The 27,446-nt window shown below is 37.6% G+C and overlaps 1 pseudogene; it reads left to right on the plus strand.

Moving 5' to 3' along the window:
- Positions 1-754: 754 nt before the first annotated feature.
- Positions 755-27,446, plus strand: part of LOC125106985 (peroxiredoxin-2-like) — a 46,707-nt pseudogene continuing 20,015 nt past the window's right edge.

Raw genomic sequence — 27,446 nt, forward strand, 5'->3', positions numbered from 1 at the left:
TTTCAAGTTGGTACCCATACTTAAACCATGCTTAATCTTCAAACACAGACAATGACAAGGTCATAAATCTGACTAACATGATAACAACTCTTCTATGAACTACATCTGCTTTACTCAGTCTACTGATTCAAATGTTAATCTCATTCCAGAACACTCTCACAGACACACCAGAATTATGTTTGACTTACTGTCTGGGCATCCAGTGACCTTGGCAAGTTGAAACATAAAATTAATCATCACAGGAGTGTATGATAAACCCCTTTGGACGAGTTGAGCCAGGATGGAGGCTGGTGACTACAGGGAACATGCTCAAAACTAAAGGTTTCCACTTTTCCTTCTTTAAGCATTTTCTTGAGACTGTAAAGAAAGATTAGCTCAAGATGGGGGGGAGGGGGTTAGGGTAAATTCTTTAGGGGCAAAAGCAAAAGATGCAAAATAAATCTTTGTGTCTCCATTTCTTTTCTTTCTTTTCTTTTTTTTTTTTTTTTTAATGAGAATGTGTTGAGAGAAGTACAAAATTTCCATAGCAAGGGACAGCCCCAGCATGCAAGCTCTATTTTGAAATAGCAGAGAGAGGAAAAATTGCATTATTTTAAGGACTGGTACAGAACTCCTTCTAGGGAGAGAATAGTCATATTTGGTCATAAATAGAAGGATGAGGCCCTTTGGACATGAGCAGATGTTTTGCAATAAAACAGAGGGTTAGCTAAATGGTTCTACAGCAAAAATTATCTAAAACCTCTTATTGGGAACCATGGGTGAGTGAGTTTGGTTTGGGGAGAAAAGGAGCAGCAACATGACACAAAGCAAAAATCCTGGTAGAAAAAATGGTTGCCACAAATTCCCTGGGTAAGTTCAAGGATTTTTAAGGCCAGAGGCGCCTAATAGTCAATGTTAAGTTGTTTGTCCTGCTGCACAGCTAAGTAAATCTACCTCTCCCACTCTTGTCTCCAAATTCTCAAATAAAATCTAAAATATTTGTCATCTTGGGTTGGAGGAAATTGGCAAGATAAAAGTATCCATGTGTGACTCGGTAGGGCTGTGGAATATAGAACAAAGGATTGTACACATAGTAGACACAATTTGGAATTAAGATTGACAAGCAAGCTGAACTGATACGGAGAAATGTAGCTTGCCTTCCACATCTCTATCCAGATAATCATAGGAAATTGAGGAATTCAAGCCAGTGTCATGCAAATATTAAGGATGGGACCACCACAGCCAGCTGGCCCCATTAAGCATTGCCAGATGTTTAGATTACAAGTCTAACAAGAAACACTCTTATTGCACTTATTTATTTGGCTTTCAAAAAAATCGTTGGCCTATATAGGAAGCCACACCTGGGGTGAAAGTCAAAAGGAATATGAAATCTTGCATTGGATATTTTGGTCCACGTTTGTCCTTTGGTTCTTTCCTCTTAAAAACTAAGCTCTGGCACGTTTGTTCTGTCCCTTTCTGTAGCTCTGTGTACAGGCTGTTGCTTTTGTGTTCATGCTCAGTGGTATGTTCTCTTAAACTTCTATCAGTCAGAGCCTTCCTTTCAAAACAGAGCTGGAAGTCCACGCTGGAGTCTCACTTTAAGAAGTGCTTGCGAATCACACAATCAGGGCAAACCCTGCTACTCATCAAAATAGGCTCAAGGGATATTTGCCAGGCAGCATGACAGAGAGCAGCAATAAAATTAAATAAGTGCCTGTGGGAAGTTACAGATGAAAAAATATTTCTTTACTTGTACAACGATAGATCAGTGGTAAAGCACACTAGGGTCTGAAAGGCCCTTTTGGAGATGAGCTGTCAGAGAGGTCATTTACATACGTCTGCAGGCTGTCAGGGTTCCTAGTGTCCTAATAGCTCCTCTACTATGGCTGCCAGGGGCTGTCAGTCACGTCTCACAAAATAAGCTAAGGGTTGGGTATCTCTTCATTGTTTCAAATTGGAGGCTAAATGTTTCAGGCAGTGGACACCTGAAAATGGGACTAAGTGTTATGCCTGGGATTTGGAACACAGTCGGGTCTTGGCTCTTAGAGTCTCATTGGTTCATTCATTGAGCCAACAGATTCTTCCTGAGTTCATCATAGGTGCACACTTCTGCGTGATACATACAGAACTTAGGTACATATTCTTCCATAAATGAACTTCCCATTTAATGCCCCCCCCTTTTTAAAGCTTTTATTTACTTATTTGACAGAGATCACAAGTGAGCAAAGAGGAAGGCAGAGAGAGAGAGAGAGAGAGAGAGAGAAGAGGAAGCAGGCTCCCCACTTGGCAGAGTGCCAATGCGGGGCTCAATCCCAGGACCCCGGGATCATGACCTGAGCCGAAGGCAGAGGCTTTAACCCACTGAGCCACCCAGGCTCCCCGGAACTTCCCATTTAAAATGGAAGAAACAGCATATACACATACAGCCAAAAGGATCACAGGTCAGGTGTGTTAAATGTTGGGGGAGTGTCTTTAGGTCTATTACTTTAACTATAGTTCTTATATTGTCCTTCAGGGACTGCCATGGATAAAGCACTATAGAAAAGAAGTCTATGCTTCCGGCCCTCAATTCTTCACCTCTTACTCATTCCTCAACTCTCTGGATCCTGACCTTCACCCTCAGCAACCCATAAGAAGTGTTCTTTGCAAACATCACCAATGACCTAATGCTAAGAACTGCGACAGGTCTTTAGTCTTCAAGCAACTCAATGTTCATATCTTCACTTCCTCCTTTATTTTCTGTAGGGTACTTACAAGATGGACCAACACTTCCACTAAGAAACTGATTTCACCTCAACTTCCAAGATGGGGCTGTCCTGCATTTTCCTCTGGCTTGCCAACTCTTCTTTTCTAAATCTCAGCACTGGCTCCTCTTCCTCAACCACTGCCAGTGGTAGAAGCTCCTTCCCAGTTCTCATCCTGGCAGATTTTCCTCCTTCATACTTTCCTACTCCCTTTTCTTTGAAAAACCTCACACATGAACACAGCTTCTTCTATCAGCTTTATGCTGTGGACTTCCAGATTTCTATCTTTAGTTGTAACATTTTGGTGTGCTCTCTATTTCTAAATTCCCAGTGAGAAAATCCTCCTGGATATATCTCAGGCACCCCAAACTCCTAGTTTTCAAATGAAACTCGTTAAATTCTTCCTATCTGTACTCCCCACCTGCCCCCATCTGCCCCCATCCTGTCTTCTTTATCTCCAAATGGTTCTACCATAATGATCACAATGATCAAGCCAGAAACCTAGTGGTCACCCTTTCTTCCAACTGCTTGACACCAGATTCTTTTTTAATTAATTAATTAAATTATTATATTCCGTTAGCCAACATCATTACTTTTTGATGTAGTGTTCAACAATTCATTACTTATATATAGCACCCAGTGCTCATCACAGCACATGCCCTCCTTAATGCCCATCAACCAGTTACCCCTTCCCCCCGCCCCCTCCCCTCTGCAACCCTTACTTTGTTTCCCAGAGTCACTTACCAGATTCTTAATATCATCTGAACCTGCCATAACTTCATTTCCAGAGTTCATCATGGCCCTCAGTAGGTTTTACTTACACTATTGAAATAACACCAAGTGAGTCTTTTCATTATTTTATTTTATTTTATTTTATTTATTTATTTGACAGAGAGAGATCACAAGTAGACAGAGAGGCAGGCAGAGAGAGAAGGGGAAGCAGACTCCCCGCCAAGCAGAGAGACCAATGTGGGGCTCGATCCCAGGACCCTGAGATCATGACCCGAGCCAAAGGCAGAGGCTCAACCCACTGAGCCACCCAGGCACCCCGAGTCTTTTCATTTTTTAACCTCTCTTCTAACCTGCCCTTCACACTGGTAACAGAATTATCTGAGAGGAATTTCAGAGTTGAAGATAAGGGTGGCTGTCTCCGTCCCTATGGCCTAGTGTTTCTTCCTAAAACAATAGAGATCAACAAAGAGGGAAGAATAAAACTATACCAAAACAACACCTTCAAAATAATTTACAGAGAATATTAAACTTCGTATAAATTCAAAGACAGAAAGCCAAAACAGGAAAATCCAGCTTGGGGTCTCTAACACTGTCGTACAGCCTCCTCCTACCCCCAGGCCTTGTGGTAAGCAAAGGAGGCCACGAGCCATTATGGAAGGAGAAGATAAGATGGGAGCTAGGGAGCTAGCATGAGGCCACAGTTGATTCAAACCACTGTCAGAAATATCAAGCCTCCCTAGGAGGTGTGAAAATACTAAATACATACTCAGTAGATCAGAGCATGGGTCACAGGAGGGAGTTTGAGTGTTCATGAGATTTAAAGGGCCACTTTTTGAAAGTGTTAACTTCTGGGGAGAAAACAAATGCAAAAGGAAAGATAGAAATGCCACTTGGTGATTAAGCAATGTCTTAGTTTGTTCAGGCTGCTGTGACAAAAATCCCATAAACTGAATGGCTTATAAACAACAAACATTTAATTTTCACAGTTCTGGAGGCTGGAAGTCTGAGATCAGGGTGCCACCATGGTTGGGTGAGGATCCTTTTCTAGGATACAGATTTCTTGTTTTATACTCATAGGAGGGAAGGGGTAACTCCTCTCTCTGGTGTCTCTTTTATAAGGGCACTAATCCCATTCATGAGAGCTCCACCCTTATGACCTAATCACCTCCCAGAGGCCCCACCTCTTAATTCCATCACTTTGAGGTTTAAGATTTTAACATATATTTTGTGGGGGGACACATTCAGTCTGTAGCAACATCTGTGAATTGACCTCACCCTAAATAGCAACCTTTTTCATCAGATTTTCAGAAACAACCATCAGCCAAAACAGTTTAAGAACCCTTGCTTTTGACAGAGGTAGGGAAAGCCTGTTAAGATATGTCAGTGCCTTGGGGAAAAGAATTATCAGAACAATACCATATGTGCTTTGGAAGAAAGTGAATGAGAGGGAGCATTTATTTCAGATGGTCAGGCAGAGGATAAACATATCCCACTAATTAGACTAAAGGTTTATCATGCAGACTGATACTGTATAGATTACCAGATAAAGTCTGGACTTTTCTGTTGAGAAAATGATGAGCAATGAGGAAATGATTTCAAGCTACAAGGAAAAAGTTAAACTGAAAGCTGATCTATTTCTGGGTCAGATGAAATGATGGAAGGCAGAGAGTAGGTATTGTATTTCATCATACGGAAAATGCATAACCGTCTCAGCTCTGGGACTGTAGCCACAAAGACAGACTTTGGACAATTTGTGGTTTTCAACCAGGGAATGAAATTCACCCAAAAGATGAATCAAACAATCCATATTTGTTTTGTAGCTTTGTTTATTTGTTTGGCTTCATGTGGAAAGTTCTCATTGACCTAATAGTATAATAAAATTATTATTATTATAAAATAATTATTTGATAACAATATTTTGTAGATACCAGAGGATTAGCTGTAGAATTTTGATATCATCTTTCATTATTATCACCATTATTATCAGAGCTAACATTTATCTGTTCCATGTTTCTTATTGTACCATACTAATATTGTACCATATTCAATCTATATCCTAAGTCCTTCTGTGACATACGCTGTTATTACATCAGGTTGAGAGAAAGGGAAACTGAGGCTGAGAACAAGTAATTTGCTTCTCATATGGTAGCACACACTGAGGTCTGTGTGATGCTGAAACCCATTCTGCTGTGTTTCTAGCAGTTTATTTCCATTTTACTTTTGAGAGAGCGTTGAACAAGAGAATTAGCATTAAGAGAACTTGGCACCAGCTCCTGCCTGGAAACAGTGATTCATGATGATGTATCCTCTAAAAAAGGATAAAAAACATTGATTATGATTTGCATCAAAGCTCAAAAACATTGCAAAGTAGCACAACAGAACAGTCCCAGAGGAGAATGCAAAGGGAGGGGGAAAAGGACTTGGAGACTTGGAGAAAAGGGGAAAAAAGGGAAGGGTGGAGAAAATAGACAGAGGAGACTCAGTGAGCGGAGTCTAAAGACGTCTGAGGAAGAACAGGAACATGCCGTTTCCCTTCCGTTCTCCACCCACACAAGCACTTGTGCTGAACTGTGTGAAAATCTGTGAAGTATTGAGGAAAAGCCCACATTCTATTATCATCTCTTCTGAGTTATTATTGAGAAATATTCTAGAAATCAAGGAAATCATTTCCTTTCCTATATATGTAGTTTTCTGCAGTTTCCTAGCTTTCAGATCTTTTATTTAATAAATTTTTGTTGATTTATGAACTCTCTGAAGCATAATTTTTTTTCAACATAATTTTTAACTCTTGGCTTAAACTATTTTTCCTCCGTATTCTATGACTTTTTAAAATCATTTCCTTTAAAATACAATAAATACAAATAGACTAAGGGCATTTACATATTTCAGAATAATAATTTCCTTTTTAAGGAGTTTTAAATAGTAGGATTTAATATACCTGGCAATTGGCTGGCAGTAATAATGGTAGCTTCGGAGTGTGACAATGTATCAGGCACTGTGCTCAGGGTTTAATGTGTATTAACTCATTTAATCTGCACGCAGTCCTTTGGGGGAACATGGTGGTAGAGAGGACTGCTTGCCTACCAGTCTAATTCCCCTGTTTTCCTTTGTACCCAAATTTTATCTACATGACAAACACTAGCTAAAGGACTCGTTTTCCAAGCCCACCTTGCACCTTCATGCACCTACATGATTGAGTACCAACCTATAGCATGTGCACAGATTTGTCTTGTGGAAGGAACTTCAGGGAGGTCTTTCTTTTTGAGCTCACCCTCTTCCCCCACTTTCTCTTTTTAACTCTCTGGAATGCAGACGTGATTCCTAATGACTCAGCGGCCATCGTGTTCCAGGGTAGCTTGAGGACGGAAGCCTGTGCTGAGCAAGATAGAGGATCCTAGGTTCTGGATAACTTTCTGGAGCCTTATACCAGTTGTAAATTGCTTATATCTGTAATTCGTTTATGAGAGTGGTGTAACCATCTGTGTTTAAGTCACCGTTCTTTTGATTTTTCTATTACATGCTATCCCACAGAATTCTTAACTGATATGCAGGCATTGTTACCTTCATTTTAGGGATGAAGAATCTTACAACATGACCATGTTAGGTAACTATTATAGTATTGGATCCAAGTTGGGGTCTGTCTGACTCTAGAACCCAATGATTTACTACTAATTATTACCGATAGAGTAATTTTATTGTAAATATCCATATACTGTAGCGATCAACAGAATACTTTTCAAACCATAACAGTACTTTATACATGGGTAGAGACCAGAACTAGTCAAGCCAAGGTCATGAATACCTCACCAAGGACGTTGGTTTTATGTTAATAGCCACAGAGTTGTTCCTGCCTTTGGCTATTTCTCAGCTCCTGCCACACGCTGCCTAGAAATCCTAGAGTGAGCTGGATTAGGGTATGCACAGCGGCTCACCACCAGTGAGAAACCATAGAGTACTGCCCGTGACACCCTGCATCTGTGTGCGTGCACGTGAAAAGATGTGTATTCTAGACACGTCAATCAGCTCATCTGCTGTAATCTACTTTTCCTTCTTGGATACCCTTGACTATAAACACAGCCATTGAATTCAGGACCTTCCCTGCCCTCATCCCCTTCTAGACGTTAATTGGACTAGTGGCATCGCCTAATATTAGCCAAATCCTTCATTGATCAGGCTAAGTTAATTAGATTGTCCATCAAACAAGAGAGACCGTAGTCTGCCTGTAACAGTCTAATGCATGCATGATTTCCAGATTTGCAATCATCTATATTTTGGGTCTGTGCAAAACTTATAAATTGCCAAAAGAAACTGCATAGGCAGAAGAATAAAGTGGACATATCAATTTGAGACAACACACAATTGTACTAAAAAGTTCACAGCATAACCTGCCTGATTACCTTCTGTTTATTCTTATGATGTCAATCTCAACTTCATTTTATTTATTTATTTTTTTTAAAGATTTTATTTATTTATTTGACAGACAGATCACAAGTAGGCAGAGAGGCAGGCAGAGAGGGAGGAGGAAACAGGCTCCCCGCTGAGCAGAGAGCCCGATTCCAGACTTCATCCCAGGACCCGGGGTCATGACCTGAGCCAAAGGCAGAGGCTTAACCCACTGAGCCACCCAGGTGCCCCCATAATTAGTTTTTGATGTAGTGTTCAATGATTCATTAGTTGTATGTAATATCTAGTGCTCAGCTTCATTTCTAAGAAGACTTTACTATACTCTCAATCTTATCTGAGCTCTGCATATCTACTATTTCTACTCCGTACAGTTTTTCTATTTTTGTAAAGTATTTTAAATAATTGGCTAATGTCCAATTTCTCATTTCTGTTGCTTAGACTGTGCCTGGCACATAGAGGTTATTCAATATATATGTGTTGTAGACACTATGACCCAAGAGAAAGAGACAGTCCTCTTAACCCGTGACTTTCTTGTCATGATCTCAGTTAGATATAATGGTACTTTGGTTTCTATTTCTGAGCCATCCAATAAATCACAATGTTTATGGTTATAATTAATAACCTCATTTTTTCTTTGTTTTGGCTTAAGGTATATCTGTTTCTTGAAAACAAAGCGAACATAACTAGAGAAAATGTGTATAAAGTAAATAGATGGTTAGGTAAACAAAGAAGGAAAAGGCCAAAGATTTAGGAAATTAGAAGTTGTATTATGTGAAATAATAGAGATGTTTAGTTCATTCACTGCTACCTGGTTAAAATGAGTGTAATTATGATTTCTATGATGGCATCATATCAAACTTCTATTTTGACCAGCAGTTAAAGAATATCCTTTCATACTACAGTATTTTTAATAAATGGTGATATTCAAACTGAAGAATGGTATAGATTTCCTTCATTGATTTTTTTTTTTTACCCCAAAGAGGGAGAAATATAAGAATTAGCAATGCCAGAAATAAGTGGGGAAATCTTATGGGAAATGATGTTTATTAGGATGCTCATGTGGGAGACTGACATGCCCATGAGAACCTTCTGACTGAAGAAAATAATGGTTTAAAAGCCTTCTGTGCAACCTATCCACTCAAATGCAAATTTCCATTATATTTTATAAATTCATTTAGATACAAATTATAAATAATAAGAAGTCATAAACAAATCAGGGTGGCAGACAGGGAATAAACGGGTTTATGTCTAGTCCTTTGGAAGTAGAGGTTGACTAGAACAATTTAAGCTAAGAGATGCCACACCATTGCTTTTCTTGAAATCGTGCTTCTTAGGTAACAGATGGCACCAAATCAATAGCTGATTAGAGAACAGCACTTGGCATTCTATCTGGTGGGTGGGAGGAAAAGGGTGTTTAAATTTTAAGGAAAAAACATAACTCCTAAGCAAGATTGGCATACAATGCCTGAGAAGAATGCTAAGGGAAAGAATCACTTTCTTTCCACTTAATGTCCAGAAAGGCAGTGATCAGAAATCTTTTTGTCACAGCTCAAGTCAAAATGATAATTTCATATGGGCTTATTTCCTTAGAACTTCTTGTTTAATTTCAAACTATTGGTACTACTAGGGACACATTTCCTCCTTCCCTAGGTAAACCTATATGACCATTTCTAAAGAAACATAATCACATAAATGTGATTTTGTGTATGGGGAAAAAAATCAAGGGCTAGGGAGATAATTGGTGCTTAAGCCCATCAAGGGACCTTATTGTCATTTTACTGCCATCTTGTTATACTGAGTTATAGATCATCAGGGAAAAAGTTTCCAAGGATCTCTCCTCTGTCTTCCTCTTCTCATCTCAAGTTATTCATCCTGACTTTGTGTAGAACTTGTCTCTCAGGTGTGTTGTGCTAATGGCACTTCTATATTTTGTCATTGCCAAATATTAAGTATAGAAGAAAACATTCAGAAATAGTGGTCGATGGCCTGTGGATTTGTGTATGTGTGTATATGAGAGAGAGACAGTGACAGAGAGACAGAGAAAGATTCAATTACCGACAAGGATTGAAGTTAGTTGATACTAAGACTAAAATTCAGCAAAACCCAGGAGTTTATTATATAAGACCTTGAGTTGATGAAGGTGTACCTGGTGAATTAGCACCGACTTTATAAAGAAAACATTCATTACCTCTGAAAAAAGGCAAAATCAGGTTTCCAGTCTAAGGAATGTGGCAGCCAGCCAGCCATCTGTCTATAATGTAGAAATGCGATATTCATCTTGAACCAAGATCAGGGAGAACAAATGGACAAGAAACATGAGTGTGTATTTGTCATTACTGCTATTCCTTTTCCCTCAGAAAAGCTTTTGCAGCAAATTTTAAAGCTGTTAATCCTACTGGCAGAAGACCAGAATGGGTAAAGTTCAGCACGAGTTACTGGAGCCAGTAGTCCAAATGGGCACCCAGGGCCAGCCCCTCTGAAGATCTGCAGCTTTCATTGGGGGGACCAAAAATAAAGTTTGTCATTTTGGGGTTGAAATTGCCCTGCTCGTAGGTCTTCTATTAATGACCTCAGTTATGACCTCAGTTATGAGATCTGAGCCCTATAGTTAGGAGGGGTGAGTAGAAACTCCCTAAAATTACCTGGAGTTGCATCTTAATGTGGGATAGCTTCTAAAGGTGAATTTAAAGTGAAATTCTCATACATTCAAATTCAGGCTAAAGTCATTTTGGATTTTTGTGTCAATTTAGACTATGTTATCCTGCAGTAATAAAATGGCCCCCAGTTTTAGAAGTTTAAACACAAAGATCCATTTCTTTTTCATGTTAGATGTTGGCTAGATTTACTTGCCGGTTGATTCCAAAAGTTTTCTTCTTTCTGAGATCCAGACTGTAGGAACAGTCAGTCCTTTTCTGGTACATACTATATTTGTGCTAGGGGAGAAAAGAGCCAAGGGGAAACCATTTGATGGCTCTTCAAGTTCAGGTATAAAAAGTTTCACCTCTGCTTATGTCCCACTGTCCAAGGCGAGTGACAAGGCTGAGGCTGAAAATGATGACAGTGGGAAGTGTATTGCTTTCACCGGGAAAGACATTTCAAGTCACGTGCACTGAGTAGGGGTGTATGATGCTATTACTGGGAGTTGCAGAGAACAGAGAATAAAAATAAAATCTTCAGCACAAATGGGATCAACAACACAATCTAGCACAACGTCCCTTTAGAAGGTGTCACATTGGCAATATGTGATATCTTAGTATGGAACGATACAAGCTGCCTTAGTTCTTCCATATGCATACCTGATGAAGTACTTCTGTTTGGGGGGGCGGGTGGAGCGTGAGCCTTAACACAAGAGTCACATTCACTACTGGGAGAAGTGCATGTTTTGGGGAGGCAATCAGGAACTAACTAAATTTACAGGAGATCACCTTTCCCACTTTATGCTGACCCCAGGGATAACCTCCATTGACTGGAATGGCAGCAGACAATTTCCACACTGTTGAATTTGTGATTGCTTTCTTCTCTCCCTCTTGGTGTCAATCACATATATTTGACTTTGCAAAAGTTACATGTTTGCATGATGAAACCCCTGCAGTTGGGAGACTAGGCAATTGTGTCTCCATATGTGTGTCAACTGTAACATTTATTAACCCTTCCTGTTTGACCTAGACCTGGAGAGCACAGGAAGGCGTTTGCTGCACCTAGTGGCTCAGTCCACACTTGTGCAATGATAGCTTCTGTTCTGTAGTACAGCACAGTGTTTAAAATCACCCACTCCATGGGCATCTGCGGGGCTCAGCTGCTCTGTGACTCTTGGTTTCTGCTCAGGTCACGAACTCAGGTTTCTGGAGTGGAGTCCCACTCTTAGCGGGGAGTCTGCTCCTTTCCCTCTGTCCCCACTCCTCACTCTCATGCTCTTTCTATCTCTCCGTCTCTCTCAAATAAATAAGTAAATCTTAAAAATAAATAAATAAATAAAAATAAAATCATCAACCCTAGAGCCAGTTTGCCTAGTTTCGGTTCTGAATTTACTACTTACTGTGTGTTTCTTAAACATTTTATGCCTCACTTTTCTCACCTGTGAAATGGAGAAAATAGTTATTAGATCACACTAAGGATGAGGTGAATACATATGTATTAGTGCTTAGGACATATTAAAAAGTCAATGAATATCCAACGTTATTACAATGCCGATACAGTGGCTCTATGTTCAAGCATCTAGAATGGTACTTGGCATGTAGCAAGTATTCAATAAATATTTTCCAAATAAATGCATAAACCCCATTCTTGGTTCAGGTTACTGCTTCTCTTACCTTAACATTTCTTAAGCCAGAAATACGGGACTCATCTTTGAGAGCTTCTTTTTCCTTATTCTTTAATTTCATCTGTTTTCCTCTATAAATAAGCATTTTATCTATCTCCCCTCTCACCCAGTTGATGCAGACTGCCTTCATTTTCCAGGACTAAGGAAATCTCCTTCATGGCCCCTCTGCCTCCCCTCTTACTCAACAATCAATTCTCCACACAGCACAGAGAGAGGTCTTCTGAAAGAGGTGAATACTGTCATGACATCTTCTTGCTTGGAACCCTCAGGAATCCCCCATCACTCTTAGAGTAGGTGGGAGCTCCGTCATGTCAGTAACCACACCTTCTTGGTCTGGACCCTCCCAGCCTCGTGTCAGGCTTTCCTTTGCCCTTACTTTCTCCACCTTCATCACAGCAACTGTTACTCTGTTTCTCAAGCTCTCTCTACTTCTTTCATCATGGTTTTCACACCCAGCGTTCTCTATGGCTGGATCATGGTTTTTCTTATCCTTTCCGTTTGCCCCTCCCTTAGCTGATTTGTATTAACCTGGAAGAACACAGGTTAAAAGCGCCTCAGAAAAACCTTCCCTCCTTGCCAGGGAAGATGCCCCTGTTTAACTCCACCGGATACTTCTTACAATTCTCTTCTCTAGTGCTTATGCAAGAAAAATGCATATAAATAATTTTTGAAACTGACTGAATATAGGAGTGTAGCTATTTTTTAATTTTTTTTTTTTTTTTTTGGCCATGATTTAAAATAGCTACATGGGCTCAAGGAGGCCCTCAGAATCTACCTCCAAATCTTTCTCCTCTTGGATAAAAATTCTTCTATGGACTCTTCCTGGATATTACAGTCTCCCCAAAACAAATATTTACTGGACTCCCAGATGTAAACTTGTATCATTATATTTATTTCAAAATGAATCTTTTAGCAGAGCAGTTTAAAGACAATTAAGACATGGTAGTCAGCACAAATAATTCCTAAATAGGCATTTTCTCCTCTCCTGATAGTGCTTACATACTTAGTAACAAGGGACAAATTAAAACTGATTTAACATAGTAGAATTATAGCCTCTCATGGGCTTGTCACTAGGTTATGAAAGGAATCATTTGGGTACATCCTGAATTGTCTAAGGAATTGAGTGGAGAGACGCTCTTGACTCGGGGTCTTTAGAGATCTGCATTGTGCTCCTTTTACCATTAGCATTAATTTCTTGTAAGGTATGCATTCATATTGATCAATATTAACATAATTTATGAGCATTTTGTATATGCCTACATTTTGTCCCCCAAAGCAAGAGCCTCAGGTTTAAGAGCTAACAAAAACATTTTAATAACACACACTGACTGGAAATACAGCATGAACTGGAATGAATTAATGCTTATCCATTTTACTCCACACCCCCTTTATGTTTGTTTTTAATGAGCAGAAACCACAAAAAATATTGTTTTTCATTGTTCCTGAAAATATGGGAAACGGGGGTTCGAAAGTTCTTTCTCAACACAGAAGTGGCAGTATTTATAAACAAACTTTTTAACTCCTCAAGAAATCGCTATGTGCCAAGACATGGCAGTAAAGTAAAGATAAAACATACCAGCAAATTACATCTAGAGTACTTTACTGTAGGAGGGCTGACAAATTAGTCATTTTTGGACTTACCCAGCAGACAATTGAGGAGGTTTCATAGCCAAACTATATTGCTACTATATTTGAAAATTATTCCCCCCATGGGCACCTGGGTGGCTCAGTTGGTTAAGCGTCTGCCTTTGGCTCAGGTCATGATCTCAGGGTCCTGGGATGGAGTCCCTCATTGGGCTCCTTGTGCAGTAGAGAGTCTGCTTCTCCTCTCACTGTGCCCCTCCTCCCTGCATTTGTGTGGGTGCACTCTCTCTCTCTCTCTCTCAAATAAATAAATAAATAAATAAATAAATAAATAAAATCTTTAAAAAAGAGAGACAGAGAATTATTTCCCCCAATATTTAATTCTTATGGTAAAAAGCTCACAGTATATGCTTTTTTCCCTCTTAAACAGAATATTCCATTGATTTACTTTCTAAGTACACAAGTTGAATGTTCTTGTAAAAGAAAGTGATTTAAGCCTGTGAAATCTTTAATTGGTGTATAAATTCAAGCAGCTGTCTTTCTGCAGATAGGCTGGGCCCCGGAGAACCCAACTAATGTAATGCTTAGGCTTTGTTCAAGGCAACCTCCCCACTCTATCTCTGGAGCAAAGATTTGCATGTTTCCCTCAAATTAGCTTCCTCTTTTAGAAACCAAATTGTGTGTGAGAAGCTTTAATGTAAAATGCCCATTTTGTTTCCTGAGCTGAAGTCAGTCTTGGCTGAAATACTAGCTCTTGAGTTTATACCTGTAAGCAGATAGTGGACAGAGTTTAGCCCTTAAGCCCAACAGATTCCAGGAGCTTGGATGCTTACTGTCTTGTCACCCTCATTTTCCCTGTAGAAGGATCATAAGAAAATGCTTCCTAGTTTGTACGCCTTTTCTCTGCATTTTGACAGGCAAAACATGCTTTTTAAATTATTATGTAAACCATGCTTTGGTTGTCTTTGAGCTATAAACCACATTGTTGTGGGAAAGGGCTTCCTGTAATCATAAGATTGAAAGGGGTTTATTCCGTCTTGCTGTTGTGAAATGAGGCTATAATTTACTGTGCTAGGGTGATAAAGTTTCTCTTGCTTTAAAGACAGCAAGCCAATAAACAATAGACTAAGGGTCAGTAGTTTCTGAACCACCTGGAAGCTTTTTAGAAATGTAAATTATCTGACCTCTAGAATCTCCAGAGGTGGGCTGCATTGCATTTTAACAAGTCTTCCAAGTGATTCTCCTACCTGCTTAAGTTTGGGATGGGCGGAGCTGTACAACAGATCAGCTGTACACTGTGGATGTAGAGTGTAGACTATGGAGTTTAGACGGCCTGCATTCAAATCCTGTTTGGGTGTCTGAAGTGTTCCCGGGTGTGCTAATGTTTTACGCATTGCCAAAATGTACTGCTCTGAGGTAATTTTTCTTTTCATGGAATCTTGGTGACTAAAAGGGTCAATTCTCTCCTTTGCAAAATTTTTCTTAATAAGTTCTATGATCAAAAGCCAAGCAAAATGAAAAGTGGTGATGATATATAATGTATCCTAAAGTAACAGTGATTAATATATTCTTTGCTGAGATACATGTGGTATCTACTCTCTATGCTCTTTTAAAAAGAAAACCATTGAAAACTTGGTCTATCATTAGCTGTAAGCATATAACTTTCAACGTTGCTCATGACTAGTTGGGATAAACCCATCAAACCACTGCAATTGATAACCATGAATTTTAGAGAGTGATTTTATAAATATTTATGCCATGAGAGTATTTGTAAGTTTATGACAAGCTGTGTGGTTTGGGGAGGAAAAAAATAAAGAATTTTGACATGATTTTGGCTTATTTGGTATACTGGTATTTTCTTATTAGCATTTTTTATTTCTTCAAATTTTATGTGGAAAAATGAAATTAACATATCATCTATAATGTTGCCCAAGCCATTAAAAAACAAGCAAAACAACAATATGTTAATAGATCAAAGTAGAGACCTGAGTTGTACAGTATTAAAAAAAAAAATGGGATCCTTTAAAAGAAATAGATGAAGTTAGCCTTAAATAAATAAAGTTAGCCTGGTGTGACTTGTTCTGTTTTATTATAAGCCACCAGAACTTTAACCATGAGTTAGAAAATTTTTGAGTCAGAACCACAGAAATCCTGTCTGTAGGTTATGTAATACTCTGATTATAGAGACCATGTAAACATTGAAGGCATCTTTCTTTTCACTGCTGTTTTTTCTAGAGCCTAGCACTGTGCCTGGCACACAGTGGAATTACAACAAATGTTTGTTGAAAGATGAATGGAAAATCTGTCCCTGTTTTCTTTTTTAAAATAGGAGATCATCATTTGCCAAATTTCAAATTTCCTGCATCATTCCCAGTCTCTATAATTCTGTTTTTTAAAATATTTTTTTAAATTTATTCATTTGAGAGAGAGACAGAACGAGCACAAGCAGGGGGAGAGGCAGAGGGAGAGGAAGAAGCAAATTCCTGGTGGGGCAGGGAGCCAGCCCCACAGGGGGCTCTGGGGCTTGATCCCAGGACCTGGAGATCATGACCTGAGTCAAAGGCAGATGCTTAACCATCTGAGCCACCCAGGTGCTCCTATAATTCTATTCTTTTAACTTTTATAATATTTCAAGGGCATGTACACAAAAGCATGGATAATATGAACATCCATAGGCTTACCACCAAGATGATGAAATAAAACATTACAGATATTTTTTAAATTGAATTAACTACTGTGTTGAATTTTTTAATCAAAATCATATAAAGATAGTTTTACTAGACATTTAAACATACATCAACATTATTTTGGTTGATTTGAATACTTTATAATTTTATATAATTGGTATAAAATTATACAGCCCTCAAGCAATTTACTTTTGTTTTTTTCCCTCTCAACATCGTATTTGTGAGATTTATCTGTGTTTATAAGATAGCTCTATTTTATCAATTTTTACAGCTATCTGCTCTCCCATTATAAGGGTATTCCAAATGTATTCATGCTGCTTTGATAAGTTGGACTCCATTTTTCTGCTATTATAAACAATGCTGAAGAACCATTCTTGTCTATATGGTCCAAGGGTAAATGTGTGAAGGTTTCATTAGGTACTTTCAAGTTTATATTGTTAAATTATTCTCCAAAGAAATTGCACAAATTCATGCTTCTATGAGCATGATATGAATGTGCCTACTCTCTTAACAATTGGTGTAATCTTTAGATAGCTTAAAATTTGCCAAATCATTTTAAATTTTCATTTGTCATTTTCAAAAAAACTAAATAACCCTTATTTATTTGTTGGACATTTTGGATTTCCCATTTTTATTGTCTGTCCATATTATATGTTCATTTCTCTATCTTATCTTCATTTTCTTATTAATTTGAAGGTCTTAAAATATTTTCTGATAATAATATATTATCAGGTGATTCATTGCATTTGCTTTCAATTGTGCTATTGTTTATAATTTCTATTTCTTACAATGTCTTTGGCTATGCAGGAGCTTATAATTGTTAATGTAATCCAATTTATCTCTCTTTTACTTTATTCCTTGTGCTTTTTGCTTCCTGTTTACTCAGAGTCTTAAAAATATTTTTCCTGGGGCGCCTGGGTGGCTCAGTGGGTTAAAGCCTCTGCCTTTGGCTCAGGTCATGGTCCCAGGGTCCTGGGATCGAACCCTGCATCGGGCTCTCTGCTCAGTGGGGAGCCTGATTTCTCCTCTCACTCTCTTCCTGCCTCTCTGCCTACTTGTGATCTCTGTCTATCAAATAAATAAATAAAATCTTTAAAAAAATATTTTTTCCTGATTTTATCAGAAACATTTCAGTGTTTTAGTTTATACAATGATATATTTAATCTGTTTTAAAGCAAAATTATTATGTACTATGTGTTAGGAATAAAATTCTGTATTTTTTCCTATGGATGAATAATTGTATCAAGATCATAACGCATTCTTTCCCCACTACTTACTAATCACGCATCTACCATTTGTAAATTTTGAAGATATGAATGCATGTTTCTAGACTTTTCTGTTTGTTTTAATTTGTCCCTATGACATATCCCTACAACAATAGCACATTGGCTTAATTAATATCTCTAATTAGGTTTTGATATGCAGTAGGGCAAGACCCCAACTCTTGTACCTCTTCCTTCTCACATTTGTCTTGACTGTTCTTGGCTTTTCACACTTAACATTAATTGTAACATTAATTTATTAGGTTTCATGGAAAATCTTATAATTTTCATTACAATTTCATTAAATTTACAGATTGATATTGGAAACATTATCTGCTTTATGATACTGGGAATCCTCCATTTGCAATCTCTCACCACTTACTTGGCATTCTTAAATGTCAGTCATTTTTCTCAAATAGGTCTTGAACATCTTTGCTGCGTATTCTTATGTACTTTATGTTGACTTTTTGCTGATGTATATATCTTTTAAAATAATTAAAAATAAAACAATTTAAAAGTTTTGTGTTTATGGCTTGTAAAAATTATTTTCACATACTAATTTTATATTCAGATCATTGGCAGTAATGGTTTTGTTCTTACTTTTTTTTTCATTCTCTTAGATTTTCTGTATGTACAATTATATAATCCTTAAGTAAGTTTCCTCCCAATCCTTAATATCTTCATCATTATCATCTTTATCGTGTTTTTCCTCCTTCTCATTTTAGTACGATGGATAAAATCTCTAATGAAACTTGAAATGAACTGGCTGTGACAGATTAATACAAAATGATGTCCAGTGAGCAAATTCTTCTCTATGCTCATACCTTCATGTAATCTCCTCCCACAGTGAATCTGGCCTAGTATTTAGCTTCTGCTAAGCTATAGAACATTGCGAAGATTGTGCTGTCTGAGTTCAAAAGCCAGTACTTTAGGAAACCTTGCAGTTTCTGCGTTTTCCCTCTTGAGGTTCCTGAGATGCAATGTAAAGGAGCCTGAGCATTCCCACTGAAGAGGCCACACACACAGAGTCTAGGGAATGAAAGCCTATCCAGGAGAAGAGGCCCTAGAGGAGAAAAGCATACAAGTAGAGTGAGAGAGGACACAACTATCCCAGGTTAGGAATGGGGCGTGTGACTGAGACCATCTTGAATTCTTTAGCCCAAACTAATATGAGCAGGCCCACAGAGACTTACATGGGATACACAAGTCATCCCATCTGAGCCCAGTCAAGTCACAGAATCACGAGAATCAGTAAATCATTGTTTTCATACAGCACAAAGTTCTGGGGGCAGTTGTTTCACAGCAGTAGGTAACTGTTACAGTGGTAATGGTGAGATTCTTCTCCTCTAGTGACCTTAAAGGAAATGCTTCTCCTGTTTTACTTTTAAGCATGTTTTCTGTAGTTTTTTGGTCAGGTGCTTTCTAACAGGTTAAGAAGGTTTCTATTTGTCCAGTTTTCAAAAGATCCCTCCCCCCCCACAAATCCTTTCCCTATATCAATTGCAATTCCCTTTTTTTCTCTTATCTGTTAGCATAGTTAGTTGGATTCTCAAATATAGTATAATCTTTGCATGTGTAAGATAAATAAAATTTTATGATATTTTCACATACCTTGCTTCATTTTCTCTGACAATATTTTATGTAGGATTATTATATCTATGCTCCTAAATAAAATTCCTGCATTATTTTTTCCTTAGTTGTTTATATCTAGACTTGTATTAAGGTTTCATTGTCCTCATTCAATGATTGTTAATATGGGCATCCCTTGTTATCAACACTTAATATGTACCTGGAAATATGCTGGACTGAATATTTTTGCCTATTCTATTCTGATTTTTAAATAGTACTCAAAACCCATTCTCAGGCCATCCAAAGCCCTCAGTCAAGTTTCTCCACATGTCACTAAAACTTTAATGCAAGGCTTTTTTTATAATAGAAAACATCTAAAACCATTTTTGCTTTTATTTTCACTATTAAATAAAGATGCAGTATCAGATGCAAATGACATTTGTAATGTATACATAGTGCATGTTCCATAATATAAATAAATAATCAATGAAATAGTAAGTTAAAGATATTAATTTCAACTGGACCCAGGTTGGTATTATGCCAAGTTTCCCGATATTAGCAAACCATAGTGCCCAGGGAATATGTGGAGATAATCCAGCATAGACTGAAGCCACATTGCCTTCTATGGTCCTGGGTAGGGTATAAATTCAACATTTTTCCTGGTATACAGAATTTTGGTATTTGGTATTTGCATGAAATTTGGTATTTGCATGAAACTCATTTTATTTTTGGTGCATGATAAATCTTTTGTAAAAATATCATGTGAGCTTGAAAAAAATCATGTAGTTTTAAATCTCGGTATGGGTGGTTCTATATATGCATCATCAGACCAAATATATTAATAGATAATATTCAACTCTTTTATATTCTTATTGACTATTTATCCACTGACTATTCCAATTACCAAAGGAGGTATGCAGATATTTTTTAATTTCCCACTATGGTAGCAGAATTTCTAATTTCTCTAGATAGTCATCTCAACCATATTCTGAGATTTGTTCTTAGGTATATGCTGATATTTTAAATTGTCTTATTTTCCTGTTAAGTATTATTTTTATTATTATGTAGAGACCATTTTTTATCTCCTAATCGTGCTTTCTATCTTAAAGCATATTGTGCTTGCCATTAATACAGTCATGCCAGCTCTCTTCAGGCCAACATGTTCATGGTATTTTAACATCTTTTTGCAAGTTTTGCATCTTACTCATTTTGCCATGCAGTCCTCTTTATTGATCATAATTAGAGTCTCAATAATTTCCCTTGGATAATTCCTCCTCTCTTTGGGAGTTTTAATTTTCAGCAAAGTTAATATAGAACTTGTAAGACACTGTTTTGAGTGAAATGATTCTTTCTACATACTGCTAAGTCTTATTTCTGAAGGAGTTTCTTATTCTCCATCTGGTGGCCCTAATCTGAATTTTACCCAAACTCCAACACTAACCCTGTGATCCAACCTCTAACCCCATAGCAAAATCTCACTGGGGCAATCATTGCTCTTTAATTTGTTTTAAAGATTTTATTTATTTGTCAGAGAGAGAGAACAAGCAAGGGGGGCAGCAGGCAGAGGGGGAAGCAGGCTCCCTGCTGAGCAAGGAGCCAAACTTGATCCCAGAATGCTGGGATCATTACCTGAGCCAAAGGCAGACTGAGCCACCCTGGAGTCCCAATCACATTTTATATATATATATATATCTTCTTCTAGGTGTTCTTCAGTAATCTTTACCTGTTAAGATGTTGGTTTTCTAGGAGAACATAAAACTATGCCACTCTTTGTTGGTCTGCATGTCCTTCTAACACTGGATTCCCCTCTTCGTAGAACTCTACAAAGTCTACACATTGGTTTTAATTTTTTTCCTTACAATTTAAAACTCACATGAATTGGGACCTTCACAATAATATATATTTACATTTGAGGTTATAAGTGTAATTAATGGTTGCTCATTCAATTGTTTTCTCCTATGACTTGCTGGAACCTCCCACAATGTTTTCCTTCTTTGAATATATTAGCTACTTGTTTGCCATAGGAAATTGATTTACATATTTATCTGAATGTTTTTCTCCACCCTCATCACACTTAGTTTCAATTCCTCTTGATTAGTTTATCTCGCCTCTGGGCAGACACATTCTCCAAGGAAAAAACAGAGCTTGACAAAGCTTAGAAAATAAAATGAAAATAGGGAAGGCATCCTAGGTAAAATGGATGGTGCAGAGCTAGAAATAAAAATATGTGACAGGGGGACATTGTGTGGATCATTGTGGGATTTCTTGAAGAAAACAGTGAGAGCTTAGGTAGAAATGACAGGAATAAGCCACAAAAATAGCCTTGAATTTCAACTTGAGAAGTTTAGACTTAGTGTACAGATTTTAAAATTTCATCTGAAGTTGAACGGTGTTGCTCAAAATGACATCTAAATAGATGACTGTGGGGAGTGGCACACAGAAGACAGAGGAGATGGAAATAAAAAAAAAAGAATCTGCACTGCTATTTCAGAAAAAATGAATAGGAAGTAAGAAATTGAAGGGATAATGAAGAAATGCATAGGAAGTTACATAGGAACTGTAGTGGGGGATAAAGGATGAATTTGTTTGTGTTACCCTTGGTGAATTAGAGGCACATTCAAGTGGCCTTGAATGAGAAGTCTGTTAAACAAAGATGGTTTCTATCAGATAGAATTTGAAAGACACAGTCGGGGTTTTCTGTATTAGGGAGCACAGATGTGTGACCATCTAAGAAGGATGCTATATCATAGCATTTTCAGGTGCAAGTGAAAGAAACCTAACGCAAATAAGTTTAAGCAATAAAAAGGATTTATTGGAAAGGCACTGGAGTAACTCACAATATAAAGAAACAACTTCAGGGCTCAGGCACTTCTGAGGGGGTTAAGGATTAAGAACTGGGGCTTGGCCTCAATCAGAAATTTTCCTCTCTCTCTTTCCCATCTCTTTTTGCTTGTCTCTCTTTGCTTGTCTCTCCTTGATTCTGTTTCCTTCTATGGTAGACAAATTTTTTTCCCTGTGGTAAAAACAGTGGTTAGTGGACAACAGTGGAAGCATATTATTAGAGAATTTTTCTGAAGAGGAACTGTTAGCCTACTGGCAAAGGGCTCTGATTGATTTTGTTTTGGTCATGAATCTATTCCTGGGCCACTTACTGCGGTCAGGGGCAGGTGATAGGATGGTTAACGTCTGTCTCTATGGACAGGAAGGTGAAATGTATCACTACCCAAGGTGATGGTGAGGAATATGTCTACTGAGAAAAAAGACCCAAAGATGGCTCAACTTGTAATTCAATTTTATATTGCAATAATAACTAAAACATATATTTACAACTGTATCGCTGTGCAAGATGTTAATACCAATTCATGCTACCGTAGTCACCTGGCAACATCATCAATAAGGCTTAAAAGAAAGCACAATGAAAAACTGGTGGACTGACACAAAAAGTAGAAAAAATTTAAATGAAATGGCGACATAGTTAGAGCAAATCTATATGCCTCTTAAGCAAGTAAGGATAACATCAAAGGCATTGTCTTTCTTTGAAATAATTAGGATCAAACATGATGAGACATCAAAGAAGAGGTTTCAGGATAAGCAAAAGAAAGTCTGCTTCAGGAAGAAAATTGCTTGTTATGTAGCATTAGAGGAGGATGAAGTCAAAAGCATGAAAACAATAATCCATCAACCTGTGATAGCTCGACTCTGAACAAGTCAGAAAGCCAAAGATCTAAGTTGGGCTCATCTGTAACGAAAGCCATGAAGCAATTGATGTCTACAGAAAGCAGAAGTCATGGAGAAGATTAAAGGCGCTTAGGAGCAGAATAGGAATTAACAAAAAAAAAAAAAAAAAGAGGAAGAAGAAGCAGCACATGGAGAGAGAAAAAGAAATGAATAGAGCTGTTGAGTCATAGTTATGTCAGGGCATAAATATTTCAGTACATTGAGGAGCTGCTGAATTTGTTTTTATAAGATGCTGAACAGCATCTCAGTTCTGCATGGGGTTTGACTACATGGCAACTGGGACTGCTTCCTTTAGTTCTTTCCCATGTGTCCTGAGGATGGATCTCCAGTTACTGAAATGTATCTCTCTTCCTTGAAACCTGAAGAATCTTCATTTTACCCATTATCTTTCAGGCAAATCTTTTGTTTAAAGACAATAGGTTTCTAATGAAATCTATGAGTTTTGCAGTGCTGTGTTCTTGATTAATATGTGGGCTTTTTTGCACATTGTTGAGATTTGAACAGCAAGTATTTTAGAGCACACAGACCTTGAGAGCAAACGGACGTGGCTTTCAATTCTCAAAGAGCTCTATGTCCTCCAACAGGTTTTCCATGCTTAAATTTTAACATGGTAATAGTGCTCCTAATAGAGCTGTTTTCAAGTTTAAATAAGATATAATGTCTTCAGCAGGATTAGTTTCACAGAGCATTCAAAAGTGTTAGCTATTAATTATCATTTGACTATAACTTCATATGAACTTATTGCTCTGTAGTTAATAAAATTAACTTTTGCAAATATTAATGTCTTATTATATATTTGAGCAGGTGGTTCAGGTAATTGCCATATTATGCTAAAATGCTTTTATGATACGCTGGTAGGTCAGGAAAAAAAAATAAAACAACATGAGAAAAGAATGGTTTTTGACTATTCCAAACATATAGTAATGATCTTTGGATTATCCCTTCTAGTGGGTGATATCTTTACTTAATTTGTTGTGGTTCTTCAAACAATCTAGGGTTTGGGGAGCCTAGGAAACAAAAATAAATTTGCTACCTGAGTTCTGAAGAAATGAGGTATAAGACAAAAGAGGAAAGCAGCAATATTGATAACACTGACGTTGCAGATGGTGGCTTATAGCTAAAGGAAAGCGGAATATTTAATATAGAGCCAGAGACTTAGATAGACTTAGCCACAGGTAACCCTGGCTTTGGGGCCAGGCCTCCATGCTTAGGATATGAGCATAGAGAAACAAAACAAATATGTATATCCTGCAAACACCCTGGGTCCAAAGAGAAAGAGAAGGAGAGGTGACTGAACTTCCTAGTTTTTCATTGCAAGATAACCAATAGTTTTAAGTCATTATTTACACTTTGGGAGAAATAAGTGATGGGACAGAGAAAAATCTAGAAATGTTACCCTATTAGAGTCCCCTCCATGAGAAAGGGAACACCAGAAGAATGGAAAAGTATCTCCCCCAGTTTCTCCCAAATAAAACATATTTATTTACTCTATTTTAATTAGTGTTACATATTTTTTTTTATAAATCCTACATCTGTCTTATATTACTGACATGAGTAACTGCCTGAATATTTCATATTATTATTTTTTAGACAAGTCTGAAAGACTAAGTCTGAGGATTTGTTTCTTTTTCATATTTTCACGATATGCATAATTCACTATGTGGGTCATGAGTGGAAAAGTAGATCATTGTTTGGAAAGAAAAAAAGGATAGTGGTGTTACTAGCAGAATAGAAGAACTGCTTTTGCCATGTTGACTTTGGAAAGGGAAAGAAAAGAGCATCAAAGCACAATGATCTAGGGACTCTCCATTGTGAAGGAGAGGGCAAGCCCATGGGTGAGCAGATCAGACTGCATATCAGAGTTCGGCTGTGCTCTGGTGTGGAGGTATCAGAGGGTGTGCTGGACCTAGATCATATGTCATAAAGTATAGATGAGAGATTTGGAGATAGTCCCAGTTCTGGATTGTGCTCTTTTGGAAAATTCATTTAAATGTGAGAGATTTGGGACCAACTTTTTCTTACCAAAAGCTTCCCAAATATCCCTTTCCTCTAAGGCCAAGACTCAACCAGGTGTTTAGGTACTCACAGATTTCTGAATGGGTAAGAATTTGTATACAAACATGTAGTGATGTGGAAATTTATGAGAGACCCATAGAGAGGTAATGTTTTAGTCCAGTCTGGTGTTCATGCAATGCCAAGGGGCTGACAGCTATAAATTGCCTCTTTGATTGTGATAGTTTTAGTTTCAGTGAAGTTTAGTGCTTCTTCCTGCTAGCCAACACTGTCTTTATGATAACTTGTGAAAAATGTGATTAGATAGCGAGATCATCATAGAGGAAGCCTGGCTTCAGTGGAATAATTTCATTGATTGGTGTTTCCATTTGAGACGTTGTTGGAGATTGTTAACAGGTGAGCCTGTGCCTGGGTGGCTAATACTGTAATCGCACTGACCATAATGGCTTAAGCTTTGATTCCCTTCTGGTGTATTCAAGTCAAAATGTTGAATTCATGAAGAGGAAATTGAAAAAGTTTTAAGGCGTGGTTAAAATCTAAATTAGTGTCCTGCCGGATATAAGAGGATGTTTAGTTGTATGCAGCAAAGATGTTATTTAAAAATTTTTTTTCAGTGACAGTAAAATTGTTAGGTAATTGCCATATTCTAACAGAATAGTACTGGTACAATCTGCTTCCCAGAAATCATCTGGTGTTTATTGTAGAAGAAGAAGTGGCCACTTTAGAATGGTCTAGAAAAAGATCATTCTAGAAAAGAAATAATACAAAAACCATTAAATCTTTAAGAGAATTAGAAGAAAATCTTTGAATGTCACTTTTTAAAACAAAAAGTAATTCTCACCTGTATTTTGCTTTGCTGATGAATTTAGGAACTAAGATTTGGACTTTAGATCTTTTAGAACTAGGATTCGAGGGTGTGACTCATGGTCTTTATTTTAGAAATGTACTATTTAGACATAGATGGGATGGTGGGAATTTTCTTGGAGGAGTTATCCCTAACAAGTGCATTGATATTGTGAATTATCGTATGTAATCAATTAAATTAAAATATTACTTAATATTTCTTTAAAAGATCTAATAAGCTTTTCTCAATGAGTTAAAGTGTGGTACAGAAGCAGGTTTCTCAAGAATCTCAAGGTGTGTGGTTCAGTTGTTAAGCATTTGCCTTTGGCTCGGTTCATGACCCCAGGGTCCCGGGATCAACTCCAGCATCTGGCTCCCTGTTCTGTGGAAAGTCTGCTTCTCCCGCTCCCTAATACCCATCTCCCCTTCTTGTGCTGTCTCTCTCAAACTCTCTCAAATAAATAAATAAATAAAATCTTCTAAAAAATAAAAATAAAATTAAAATTAAAAAATAGAACCTCAAGAGGGTCTGGGGAGTACCTGCTTTACATCAGTTCTAGTTTAAGTGAAAGAATATTAGATATTAGTCCCCTATGTAACAATTATTTAATCATGGAATATTTAGGGTGATTTCACTGTTTTGAGAATTTAAAATTCCTAGCTTCTAAAATATCAGTCTTCAGGCATACAAAGCTGGATTGAAATAAATGAGGATATTTGGCCGATTAGCAATGCATGAAACTTGCCTCTTTCTGTATGTGAAGCATTCTCCCTGATATAAGTTCTCATTAATCTTGATTGCAAAGATATTTAGCACTCAGACCTCTATTCTTTGAAGTTGAGAGTTCTTTAGTTTGGAAAAAGAAAGTCACAACATATCTTTCCCACATTGTTGTGGCTCTCTTGGCCAGGTGTGGCAATTTACAAAGAGGATACTGATTTAGATTCTTGTTTTATTTCCTGAATCTTCCAAGAGTAGTGACTTTCAATAAGGCCAAATATAAGGCTGAGATAGGAGGGTGGATTATCAACCTCTACTTGGTATACACTCCTTCATTCATTCATCAAGCAGTCTTGAGTTCTGTTTTGTTTTGTCTTGTTTTGTTTTTTGCAAGATAGAGTAAGAGACAGAGATCAAAAAACCACAGCCATATTATTAATTAGCTGAAATAGAAAATGTATGTGTTTCATATATGTGTCTACCATCAAGCCTCCTCATTTTTTTTTCCTTTAGAATAAAATCTGTACAGTCAGAAATGTGGACATCTCCCCTTGGCAGAGGCAGCACCTGCTTTCAGAAAGCAGAGAAAGTGTGTATCTTGAGGCAACACTGCTAGAAAGAAATATCAGGGCAGGGACTGACAGGTTCAGGTTCTTCTCCCTAATGAACCTATTAGTTATGTCACTCTCCTCCTTGGGAAGAAGAGGACTCCACGTGCTTCCAAGTTTTTCTCTCCTGGTTGTACATATTCTCCTTCATTTGTCTGAAAAGTATGGGATAGAGAACTGACTTCACCTCCTCATTTTTGTCCTCTTCACAAGTAATTGTTCCAAGCAGACAATTTGCTAG

Source organism: Lutra lutra, chromosome 8, assembly GCF_902655055.1.
Source record: "Lutra lutra chromosome 8, mLutLut1.2, whole genome shotgun sequence".
NCBI lineage: Eukaryota > Metazoa > Chordata > Mammalia > Carnivora > Mustelidae > Lutra > Lutra lutra.